Source organism: Mastomys coucha, unplaced genomic scaffold, assembly GCF_008632895.1.
Source record: "Mastomys coucha isolate ucsf_1 unplaced genomic scaffold, UCSF_Mcou_1 pScaffold17, whole genome shotgun sequence".
Taxonomy (NCBI): Eukaryota; Metazoa; Chordata; class Mammalia; order Rodentia; family Muridae; genus Mastomys; species Mastomys coucha.
In genome coordinates, this window is record NW_022196899.1 from 37494283 (window position 1) to 37507944 (window position 13662).

At 35.6% G+C, this 13662-nt stretch overlaps 1 long non-coding RNA gene across 1 annotated transcript in view; it reads right to left on the minus strand.

Annotated features, from left to right (window-relative positions):
* Positions 1–3589, minus strand: part of LOC116094824 — a 7548-nt gene extending 3959 nt beyond the window's left edge. The window contains exon 1 of the long non-coding RNA XR_004120337.1: positions 3482–3589. This is a non-coding gene — a long non-coding RNA (uncharacterized LOC116094824). The remainder of the gene's footprint in view (positions 1–3481) is intronic.
* Between the last annotated feature and the right edge of the window lie 10073 nt (positions 3590–13662).

Consider the following 13662-nt stretch of genomic DNA (forward strand, 5'->3'; position numbering starts at 1 on the left):
ATCACTGAGAAAGGAACTTCAGGTGAGGAAATGCCTTCATGAGATCCAACCATAAGGCATTTTCTCATTAGTGATGAAGGAGGGAGGGTCTATTGTGGATGGTGCCATCCCTGGACTGGTAGTCTTGGGTTCTATAAGAGAGCAAGCTGAACAAGCCAGTGGAAGCAAGCCAGTAAGTAATATCCTTCCATGGCCTCTGCATCAGCTCCTGCTTATTGACCTGCCTGAGTTCCAGTTCTGATTTCCTTTGGTGATGAATGGCAACATATAAATGTAAGCTGAATAAACTATTTCCTCCCGGACTTGCTTCTTGGTCATGATGTTTTGTGCAGGAATAGAAACCCTGACTAAGACAGATGGAAACAGGCTGGGATTGGAATGGAAGAATCAACTTGGTAGGGGTAGTGAAGAGGTGGCTGTAGGAGGGAATACAGAAATCGATAGCTAAAATTAAGGGATAAGACTATGAACAAACTATATTTAATTTTTAAAAGTTGTTTTGTATAAAAAAATATCATTAAAATTGACCAAAATGCCTCTTTTATGTTAATAGTGACAGTTGAGTTAAATATCCCTTACTTAAAATGCCAGAGAAAATAAGTTTTTCCTTGTATTGTGTAATACTTATATATTTATGATGAGATAACTCAAAACCCAAATTTAGGTGAGATTTTTCTTTCTTAATTTGTTCCCTAATTTCAAGTGGTATAATTTTATTTGTTTGTTTGTTTGTTCGAGATAGGATTTCTCTGTGTAGCCCTCACTGTCCTGGAACTCTGTAGACCAGGCTGTCCTCAAACTCAGAAATCTGCCTGCCTCTGCCTCCCCAGTGCTGAGATTAAAGGTGTGTGCCACCACTGCCCGGCTGGTATGATTTTAATATATGGTTCTGAAGGCTGACATTATGTTAAGTGTGGAATTTTCTTCTCTGTCACTATGTTTATTGTCATTAAAAGTTTTACTTTTAGAGTGATCTGTATCACAGTTTTTATAGAGATTTAATTAATTAATCAATTAATCTAATCAATTATTTTTTGTTTGTTTTTTGTTTTTTCCTTTTTTTTTGTTTCTTTTTTTTGTTCGTTTTTTTTCTTTTTTTGAGACAGGGTTTCTCTGTATAGCCCTGGCTGTCCTGGAACTCACTCTGTAGACCAGGTTGGCCTCGAACTCAGAAATCCACCTGCCTCTGCTTCCCAAGTGCTAGGATTAAAGACGTGCGCCATGATTTTTGATTTATCCATAATTAGATAAAACATAGAGTTCTTTTCACCCATAGAAAGAATGCAGTTATTTTATTCAAAGGAAATATGTAATTTGAAATAATCATATCAAGTCAATTAACCTATTCTCCAAAAAGTACCATATTTTCTCATATATGTATAGAAGGACATACACTCAAATTATGTGGTGTCCATACATGAACATGGTCTTATGAAAACCTTATAATAAAACTACAAAAAAAGAAAGGATTCTCTCAATACTTGCCTTCTCTGGGGATTGCTTTGAGAAAGTTTTATATTTCTGTTTTAAATTATGAATTTATTACACAGTCACATTGGCTATTTTAATTGCTATGGTGAGATATTAAATACATTTACTCAATGGAAATATTTTATTGATTTATTCACAAGATAAATGTCATTTTATAACCTACAAAAACAATAAAAATTTTAAACTTTTCATTCTTTATTGTAGTTTTCTGAAAATTTTGAGTCTTGGCTTCGAGGTTTGTGATAAATAGAGTTGATCCATTCTGAAATTCCTCATTGCTTTATAGAAAACAATACCATTCACATCATCTTACATATTTTCATGGGCACATCAGAATCTCCACTTATTTTAAAGAAACTGGTTATATTACATTCAGACCCATCTTAACAACTGCTTTATCCCTGAATTAATTCTTTGCAATTGCATCCAAATCAGTCACATTAAATTACGGATTCACATGGTGATAGCATCCAATTCACAAATTTGGAGTAAATACAATCCATCCCATTGTGGTACTATAAACTCTGGAGTTATATATAAAGATGGTGATAAATGCCACCCAATTTCCTTACATTGTCTTTTAATGTTGTATGTTAAATGACAGTGGTATCCTGTCAAACCCCAGTGGGAGAAAATGTACAGAATAGAAAATGTTATTACCTTACCAATTTTATATGCCTCCTGCATAGCTCTATAACAAACATTCAGCTATGTAAATACCTCTAATTGACAACTTGACAGTGGTTATAGTCATTTGAGAAGAAAAAAACTTCATTAAGAAGATGCCTCTAGAACACAGCCTATAGCCTCTAAATAATTTTCTTAGTTAGAGATTAATGAAGTTAAGTCCAAGCACATTGTGGGTAGGCTAGTGGTTCTGGGTTCTATGACAGGACATGATTAGTAAAGCAGTAATGAGCAAGTCAGTAACCAACATTCCTCCGTGGCTCTGCATCATCTACTGCATCTCATTTCCTGCCTTGCCGGAAGTCTGCCCTGGCTACCGTTAATGATGAACAATGATATGAAAGAACAAATCAATAAATCCTCCCCTCTGCAGGTTATTTTTGGTCATGGTGTCTCATCACAGCAATTTTAGCCCTAACTAAGATAACTCTCATTTATCTTCCTATTTTCTAAATCTAAAGTCTTGGAACAGCACAAATAGGTTTTGTGTTCTACCTCTCCATGAACAAATCCGAGGTATTTGTTTTCATGTATGACTTAGTTCCTCTCTCTGAATCACATGGTTGCCTGCTGAATTAGATTGCTTGTAGTTGTAAGAATAGTATCTTTACATTTTAGTTATATGAAAGAGAACAACATTGCCTTATAAAAACCACTCTAAGATAACTCCCATTTGGTTCTTTCTCAGCGTAGCATCCAACTTCACTGAGCCTGGTGTGATAATTACATACTGTCTGAAATTTGACTTTAAAATACTGTAAAATCAATGTGCACTCAGCAGAAAATACATGTAGATTTCAGACTTCTTTTTTTTGTTCAAGCAGACATATTGAGAAGATAATCTTTTACCTTGATGGACAGCTGACTGAAGACACAGCTCCCAGTCAGTCATGCATTTAAAATGTGAATATCCTATATTCTGTATATATGGCAGTAATATGCTATGAAGTTTATAATACATGGCATTTAAAATGCATTTTCAACTTACAATTGTTTATACATGGCAGATTATTATTAAATATTTTAAACAATTTTAAATATTTATTTGAAATATAAGTACAAAGTTTAAGTTGAGGTACATGTTTGTATTTACTGAGCATAGGCATCTACCTGCACTATAGTTCACGTTAATTATTTTATCAGTGTACTTAGATAGCATGCCCTGGTGAGCTTCTACTGAATCAGGATTACTTTAATTAGTATACTTGTAACTTTATGTTAATGAACTGTATAAAATTTACAAGGATTAAAACAAAATAATATCAGTATCTTTAAAGCCCTGCATAGTGGTGAACTAACTTACGATGGAAGGAGATGCTGAAAATCTGTCCCATGTAGAGGTTTTTCAATTGTTATGTAGTTCACAGAGACTTGAAGATGCTAAGTATATACTTGCTGATAATATCATAAATTATTTACAAGTTTATTAAAGATAAAGAATAGAACAACAAAGAAAGAAAGAAAGAGAGAGAGAGAGAGAGAGAGAGAGAGAGAGAGAGAGAGAGAGAGGATGATGATGACAACAACAATGAAAACAACTATGATGACACAAGAGAGGTCAACACAGTGTAAATGATTACCCAGAATTCTAAACCCCAGCTGTGTGTCAGGTGCAAAGCACATGAGCTATTGTGACAGCAGAACACACAACTTATACTTGGTATAATTTGGAAAACATTGTTTTCTTCATCCCTTGAAGAATAAAATGGCTAAGTTTTCTAAGATGGATATGGAATCTGTCTAATTTATTCTTATATTTAAATATCTACTAAACCTCAAAGATAAGTTTCTGATGATAGTGAAAACTATTATTTCTAGTATCTTATCATTCCCTTAACATTAATTAATTGACAATACTTAAAGACATCCTTTTATACTTGTTGAAATCTTAATCATATACATTTACTTTTATATGGTGTTTTGTATTTTTCTTCATTATTAGAAAATATTTGAGCTCACACTCACACATGTACCATTTTAGTCTAACTAGAACACTATTTTTATTATATATTTGTCTCAGATAGGGTTTCTGTTGCTGTGAAGAAACACTGTGACCTTATAAAAGAAAGCTTTTAATTGGGGTAACTTACATTTCAGTGGTTTAATCCATCATACTCATGGATAGAAACATGATGACATGAAAACAGACATGGTGTTGGAGAAGGAACTGAGAGTTCTATATAGATATCAGTAGGGAGTTGGAAATGATTGTCATACTAGACAGGGCTTGAGCATTGAGATTTCAAACCCAGCTCCCTATAACCCACTTCTTCCAACAAAGCCACATCTACTCCTCCTGAGAGTACCACTCCCTATAACTCTAGGCAGCCATTTCTATTCAGATTAGATTATTCTTCTGTCATAAAATACACCCCAAAATACTAATGCTTCCACCCTCTCCATTTCTCCCAGTACCCTGATAACACAGACTCTTTTGTTCCCAGACCTCCTTTTTCTCCTCCATATCCCTAAAGAAAAGAGTAGCACTCTCAGAAATATCCACTAAACAAGGAATAACAAGATACAATAATACTAGACCCAAACCATCATATAAATCCTGTCAGGTAAAGTAACACAGTAAGAGCAAAATCGTGTCAAGGCAGGCAAGAGTCAGAGACTCCCCCAATACTCACATTGTTAGGAGACACACAACAAAAAACAATCTAACAACTGTAAACTGTATGATTGCTTCTTTAGTCTCTGTAAGCCCCTATTATCCCTGTTTACTTGAATCTATGGACCGTGTACTCCTGTTGTCCTCCACCTCTCTGGCTCCTTCAATTCTCTTCCCCCCTTTTTGTGGATTTTCCCAATGTCTGAGATGCGGGTCTCAATGCAGATCTACAATGTGAGCTTTCTTTCTGTCTAATGGTGGGTTACAGAGGGCTATGGGTCTCTAGATCTACTTACACAGCTGCCGGAGGAAGCCTCTTTGATGAGGATTTGGCTAGGCATTGATCTATGAGTATAGCAGAATACTGTTACAAATTATTTTACTGAATTTTTTTCTATCCTAGGTCCCTAGTCTATCCAGCATTCAGTTGGTAGTCATCCAGGCAGGGGCTGCCTCTCCTTGGCATTGGCTTCAAACTAGACCAGTCATGGGTTGGTCACTCATACAAGTTTTGTGTACCCATTGCCCTAATACGTCTTGCAGCATAGACAGTAAGTCAAGGGTTTTATCGACTGGTTGGTGTTCCAGTCCCAGCAGTACCTAGTTACAAAAGATGCCGTGTTCAGGCTCCATATCCTTCACCATTAGGAGTCCTTATTAGAATTTCTACTGTCATAGCTTTCCTCACTGTTTTACAGATGTCCTCCAGTTTCAGTCATTTCTCCCCATAATCTCTCCATACATTTCTCTCCTTATATGATCCTTCCTGTTGCCATTCCTACCTAACTTCAATCCACTTGCAAAATCTTTTATATTACCTCTTCCCAAGGAGATCCATGTGACACTTCCCCCCCTTTAAAATCCTTCCTGTTACTTAGCCATTCTGGGTCTGTGGATTACACAATAACTAATGTCCTCTTATAAATGATCATGTATTGTGTCTGTCTTTCAGAATCTGGCTTACCTCACTCAGGATGATTTTTTTTCAAGTTTCCCCCATTAGCCTGTAAGTTTCAAGCTGTAATCTTTTTAAACAGCTAAGTGTGTATGTTTCTATATTAGAAATCTATCAGATGTATTCTCTAGATCGCCCTTTTGATTCACTGGGATTTTCCTTTGCCTTACAGAAGCTTTGCTGATTCATGGTGTCCCATTTATTAATTGTTGATCTTAGTGTCTATACTATTTGTATTCTGTTCAAGAAGTTGTCTCCTGTTCCAATCACTTCAAGGCTATTCCTCACATTCTGCTCTGTCAGGTTCAGTATATCTAGTTTCATATTAAGGTCTTTGATCCACTTGGACTTGAGTAATGTTCAGGCTAATAGATATAGATTCTTCTGCATGCAGATATTTAGTTAGAACAGCACCATTTGTTGAAGATGTTTTCATTTATTCATTATAACTTCTTGGCCTCTTTACCAAATATTAGGTGTCCATTGGATGTATGGATAATGTCTGGGCATTTTATTTATTTTCATTGATCAATTTGTCCATATCCATGCCAATACCATGTTGTTTTTATTAAGATACCCTTACAAACTTGAAAACAGGGACAGTGATATGTCTTTCACTATTCAGGATTATTTTAGCTATCCTTGGTATTTTGTTTTTCCATATTAAGTAAAGTATTGTTCTTTTAATATCTATAAATGATTGTGTTGGAATTTTGATGGGTATTGAGTTGAATTTGTAGATTTCTTTTGGTGTTGTAGCTGTTTTTACTGTGTAAAACCTATTGATGCATTAACATGGGATAGCTTTCCATCTTCAAATTCTTTCTTCAAGGATTTGTATTTTTTATCATACAAGTCTTTTACTTGCTTGGTTAGAGTTATACTAAGATATTTTGTAAGCTTTTGCTATTGTGAAGGGTGTTGTTTCCCTGAATTCAATTTAAGTCTGTTTGCAGTTGTGTGTAGGTTAACTAGTGAGTTGTTTACTTAATCTTGTATCCAGCTACTTCTCTGAAGGAGTTTATCAGCTATAGGAGTTCCCTAGTAGAATTTTTGGGGTCATTTTATATATATAAATTGCCTATAGTGATTTTTTTAATTTATTATTTATTTTTTTAATGCTTAGTCATTTTTTGCATATATTTTCTTTATTTACATGTCATATGATTGCTTCTTTCCCAGTTTCCCCTCCAAAAAAAACAAACAAACAAAAAACAAAAAACAACAAGAATAAACCCCTGTTGCCTCCCCACTACCCCTGCTTGCCACTCCACCTTTTCCCACTTATTGTTCCTGGCATTCCCCTACACTGGGGCATAGAACCTTCACAGGGCCAAGGGCCTCTCCTCCCATTGATGATCAACTTTGCAATCCTCTACTATACACATGTTGCCAGAGCAATCAGTCCCACCATGTGTACTCCTTGGTTGGTGGTTGAGTCCCTGGGAGCTCTGAGGGAACTAGTTAGTTCATATTGTTGTTTATCCTAAGGGGCTACAAACCCTTTAGCTCCTTTGGTCCTTTCTCTAACTCTTTCATTGAGGACCGTGTACTAAGTTCAATGGATGGCTGTGAGCCCTTACTTCTGTATTAGTCAGGTACTGTCAGAGCCTCTCAGAGACAGCTATATCAGGCTGGATTGTCCTTCCTTCAGTCTCTGCTCCATAGTTAGTCTCTGCAACTCCTCCTCCATGGGTATTTTGTTCTCCCTTTTAAGAAGGAATAAAATGTCCACATTTTGATCTTTCTTCTTGAGTTTCTTATGGGTTGTTCTTTGTGTATTCCCGAACTTCTGGGCTAATAAACACTTACCAGAGAGTGAATGCCATGTGTGTTCTTTTGTGATAGGGTTATCTCACTCAGGATGATATTCTCCAGATCCATCCATTTCCCTAAGAATTTCATAAATTTATAGTTTTTAATAGCTGAGTAGTACTCCATTGTGTAGATGTACCACAATTTCTGTATCCATTCCTTTGTTGAGGGACATCTCAGTTGTTTCCAGTTTCTGTCTATTATAAATAAGGCAGCTACAAACATGATGGAGCATGTGTCCTTATTATTTGTGCCGATTTCTGGAGGAACTGGCAAACTGACTTCCAGAGTGGTTGTACCAGCTTGCAATCCCACCAGCAAAGAAGGTGTGTTCCTCTTTCTCACAACCTCTCCAGCATCTGCTGTCACCTGAGTTTTTTATCCTAGCCAATTTGACTGGTGTGAGGTGTAATCTCAGGGTTGTTTTGATTTGCATTTCCCTGAATACTAAGGATGTTGAACATTTCTTTAGGTGCTTCTCAGCCATTCAGTATTCATCAGTTGAGAATTATTTGTTTAGCTCTGTACCCCATTTTTAAATAGTTTTCTAGAGTCTAACTTCTTGAGTTTGTTGTATACATTGGATATTAGGCCTCTATCAGATATAGGGTTGGTAAAGATCTTTTCCCAATTTGTTGGTTGCCGTTTTGTCCTATTGACAGTGTCTTTTGCGTTATAGAAGTTTTGCAACTTTATGAGGTCCCATTTGTCAAATCTTGATCTTAGAGAATAAGCTAGTAGTGTTCTCTTTAGGAAATTTTCCTCTGTGCCTATGTGCTCGAGGCTCTTCCCCACTTTCTTTTCTATTAGTTTCAGTGTATCTGGTTTGATGTGGAGGTCCCTGACCCACTTGGACTTGAGCATTGTACAAGGAGATAGGATCAATTTGCATTCTTCTACATGCTAACCGCCAGTTGAGCCATCACCATTTTTTGAAAATGCTGTCTTTTTTCCACTGTATGGTTTTACCTCCTTTGTCAAAGATCAAGTGACCATGGGTGTGTAGGTTCAATTCTGGGTCTTAAATTCTGTTCCATTGATCTACCTGCCAGTCACTGTACCAATACCATGCAGTTTTTATCACAATTGCTCTGTAGTACAGCTTAAGGTTCGGGTTGGTGATTCCAACAGAGGTTCCTTTATTGTTGAGAATAGTTTTGGCTATCCTGTCTTTTTTTTTTTTTTTTTTTTTTTTTTTTTTTTTTGTGGTTCCAGATGAATTTGCAAATTGCTCTTTCTAAGTCTGTGAAGAACTGAGTTGGAATTTTGATGGGGATGGCATTGAATCTGTAGATTGCCTTCGGTATGATGGACATTTTTACTATATTAATCCTGACAATCCACAAGCATGGGAGATCTGTCCATTTTCTGAGATCTTCTTCAGTTTCTTTCTTTAGAGACTTGAAGTTCTTGTCAAACAGATATTTTACTTGCTTAGTTAGAGTTACACCAAGGTATCTTATATTATTTGTAACTATTGGGAAGGGTGTTGTTTCCTTAATTTCTTTCTCTGCCCGTTTATCCTTTGGCTTAGTCATTTTTTATTGGATGTTTTCTTTATTTACATTTCAAATGTTATCTCTTTTCCCAATTTCCTCCTCCGAAACTCCCTATTCCACCTCCCCTTCTGCTGCTTCTATGAGGGTATACCCCCACCCATTCACCCACTCCTGCCTCTATGCCCTCCTATTCCCCTTCACTGGACCAGGGTCTCTTCTCCCACTGATACTCGAGAAGGACATTCTCTGCTACATATGGAGCTAGAGCCATAGGTCTCTCCATGTGTACTCCTTGGTTAGTGGTTGAGACACTGGGACTTCTGGTTGGTTGATATTGTAGTTCTTCCTATGGAGTTGCAAACACCTTCAGCTCTTTCAGTCCTTTCTCTAACTCCTCCATTGTGTGCCCCATGATCTGTTCAATAGTTAGTTACAAGAATCTGTCTCTGTATATGTCAGTATCTGGCAGAGACTCTCAGGAGACAACTATATAAGGCTCCTATAAGCATGTACTTATTGGCATCCACAATAGTGGCTGTAGTTGGTGACTGTATATGGGATGTATCCCCATGTGGGGCAGTCTCTGGATGCTCTTTTTATCAGTCTCTGCTCCACACTTTGTCTGCATATTTGTTCCCATGAGCACCTTACATTTTTTTCTAATTGGTATCTCTTTGATCTCTTTCAGTTGTCTCATTACTCTAAAATTTCAAGTATTATATTTACAGATACAGAGACAATAGGAAAATCATCTTGTTCCTGATTTTAAGGCAACTGCTTTGTGTTTCTCTCTATTAATATAATGTTGGCTATAGGCTTCCAATAAATTTCCTTCATTATGTTTAATTATGTTCTTCTTATCCCTAATCTCTACAATACTTGTGTCATGAAAAGTTTTGGAATTTTTTGGCATATGAGATGATTATGTCCTCTTTTTCTTTCAGTTTATTTACATATTGATTACTTTTCCTAATTTTCATAAACTCAACTATCCCTGAATCTCTGGAATTAACCTTACTTAGTCATGGTGGATAATCATTTCGATATATTCTTAGATTTCATTTGCAAGTATTTTTGCATCTATGTTTATAAAAAAATTGATCTGTTATTACCTTTCATTGGTAAACTTTGTATGATTATTGTATGTGGATGACTGTGGCCTTATAAAAAGAATTTTTTCAAAGTTCCTTGTTTTATTTTGTGGAATAATTTGAGAAATATTAGTGTTCACTGTTCTTTTAATGTCTGTTAGAATTCTATAATAAAAATATCTGCCCCTGTAGTTTTATTTGCTGGCAGTCTTTTAATAACTGTTTCTATTTGATTAAGGTTTTTTGGTTTATTTAATTTGTTTATCTGATTTAATTTAACTTTGGTAAGAGTTATCTATCAGGAATATTTTTCTTTTAAATTTTCCATGTTTTTTTTTTTTTGTACAAGTTGGTAAAGTTTGACCTAATGATTCTTTGGATTTTCTTATTGTTGTTAATTTGAATATTCAGTCTGGTATTTATTTTTTATAAGGTTTTCTTGGATATTTCAAAGAACCAAATCTTTGTTTTATTGATTCATTTTATTGTTCTCATTATTTCTGTTATTAATTTTTGTTCTCTGTTTGATTATTTCCTGCCTTCTACTCCTCTTGATTGTGCTTACATCTTTTTGTTATAGAACTTTCAGGTATGTTGTTAAGTTTCTAGTATGAGACCTCTCCATTTATGTTTATGTAAGAATTTAGTGCTATTAAATTTTCATGTTGTACTGTTTTGATTGTGTACCATAAGTTTAGATATGCTCTTTATTCATTTTTATTGAATTCATCACATCCTTAAATTCTTTTATTTTGCCTTGACCCAGTAGTCATTTGTAGATAGTTGTTAAGTTTCCATGAGTTTGTAGGCATTTTGTTGTTGATATTGTTGTTAAAAATCTACCTTCAATGTGTGGTGGTGTGATAAAATGCAAGGAGTTAATTCAATTCTCTTGTATCTGTTGATACTTGCTTTGTGACCAAGTATGTGGTTAATTTTGGAGAATATTATGTGAGGTGCTGAGAAGAAAGCATATTCTTCGAGTTTTAGTGGAATGTTCTGTAGGTATATGTTAGTTCTATTTGGTTTATAACATCTTTTAGTTGCAGTATTTACTTATTTGGGTTTTGTCTGGATAGCCTGTCCATTGGTGAGAGTGTAGTATTAAAGTTTCCCATGATCAAGGTATATGGGTCAATGTATAATTTATGCTTTAGAAATGTTTCTTTACAAATGTGCACGGCTTGCAATTAGAGAATGGATGTTAATAACTGATAGATAATCTTGGTGAATTTTTTCTTTAAAGATTATGAAATATCCTTCCACATCTCTTTAGATTTATTTTGGTTTGAAGTCTATTTTGTTCGATAATAGAGTAGCTATGCCAGCTCATTTCTTAGGTTCGATTTCATATAATATTTATTTTTGATGTTGAGGCACATTTCTTTTTTCTTTTCTTTCTTTTCTTTTGTTTTTTTTTTCTTTGTTTGTTTATTTTTCGAGTCAGAGTTTCTCTGTATAGCCCTGGCTGTACTAGAACTCACTCTGTAGACCAGACTGGCCACAAACTCAGAAATTTGCCTGCCTCTGCCTCCCAAGTGCTGGGATTAAAGGCGTGCGCCACCACTGTCTACCTTGAGGTGTGTTTCTTGTACGCAGCAGAAGAACAGCTTCTGTTTTCACATCAGTTCTGTTAATCTCTGTCTTTTTATGGGGAAATTGAGTCCACTGGTACTGAAAAATATCAATGATCAATTATTGTTAATTCTTTGCTACTGTTGATGCTACTGGTGGTGCTGCTGGTGATGGTGGTGGTGGTGTGTGTATCTGTGTGTGCATCTGTGTGTGTATATGTATGTGTATGTGCATGTGTGCTACTTTTATGAGATTATTTATTACCTGTGTTTTCATGGGTTTATTTAACTTCCTTGGGTTGAAGTTTTTCTTCTAGTGCTAATTTAATTTGAATTTGTAGATAGGTATTATTTAGATTTGGCTTTATCATGGACTATCTTGTTTTCTCCACCTATGGTGACTGAAAGTTTTGCTAAACTTGCACAGATAGTTGTGGTATCATAGGGTCTGCATGATGTCTGTCTAAGTTTTTATGGCTTTTTTTGATTTTGAGTTTTTGGCTTTCCATTGGAATGCAGGTGGTAATTTTAATAGGTTTTTACCTAGTGATTTTTCCCTTGCAGCTTTTACTGCTCTTTGTTTGGTATGTTTAGTGTTTTGATTAACCTTTGATGGGGCAGGGATTTTCTTTTCTGGTCCAATCTTGTTGGTGCTATGTATAGTTTTGTTTTGTATGAAGCATTTACAAAATATTTTTAAGTTTATAAATTTTCTTCTATGATTTTGTTCAGCGTATTTCCTGGCCCTTTGTACTGGGATTCTTCTGCTCTTTCTGTTTTTATTATTCATAACTTTAGTTTTCTCATAGTCTCCCATGCTTCCTGGATTTTTGTGTCAGGAATTTCTTGGATTTAACATTTTCTTTGACCAATGTATGTATTTCCTCTTTCTATCTACAATGCCTGAGATTCTCTCTTCCATTCTTTATATTATGTTGGTGTGCTTGTTTTTATAATTTCTCTTTGCTTTCCTAGCTTTTTTATTTCCATAATATCCTTACTTAGTGTTTCCTTTATCTTTTTTATTTCCACTTTAAGGTTTTGGATAGTTTTATTCATTTTCTTCATTTGTTTGATTCTTCCTTCCTGTCTTTAATAGATTTATTCATTTCTTGTTATTTTTGTTTTTTTTTTCACTCAATGATTTTAAATGGACTCATTCATTTCCCCTTTATGAACATGCAAAATTAGTTTTACGATATTTTTCTTGTGCTTTAACCATGTTAAACTATTCAGGGTTTGCTGTAGTAGGAATTCTGGGCTCTAGTAGTGGCATTTTGATCTGACTGCTGTTGATTTTTTTCTTACACTGGCATGTAGGCATCTGGGATTCAGGTGATTCTAGGTCCTGGTAACAATATCTGTGTTTTTCTTTGTTGGATGGATGTTCTATTCCTTGTTTCCTGTTCCTCTTTTGTCTTCTGGCCTTTGTGGCCTGTGGTTGATCAGGGACTCTCTTCCTGAATTGTGGCTGAATTTCTGGTAGATGACATAGCCTTGGGTTGGTCAGGGCTCACCCTGTTTACATTCTTCACCCAAAGTTGCAGTTTGAAACAGGGTATAAAGAGGAGGGAAGACTGGAGCTGAGGAGGCTGAGAACAGTGAGAATGTGAAAGGGTCTGGGGCAGGTGGCCTACCTGGTGTACTAGCAGCTGACATGGCCTCTCATTGAGCAGAATATGTTTGCTTGTATCATGAGCTGGTATACAGCACTGAGGATGGAAAGGGGGACTTGAAATAGGATGTACATGCTCCCAAAAGTGGGAAAAATCTGTGCGTAGGTGACAGACCTAGATTTCTGGAGGTTGGCATGGCCTCTGATCAAGGAGGGAGCATCTGTCCCAAACTGATGTCTATAATGTGACTAAAAATAATTTTTAATCTTTTATATTACATATGCATTGTACTTGGATCCTCCACTCTGTAACCATTTTCA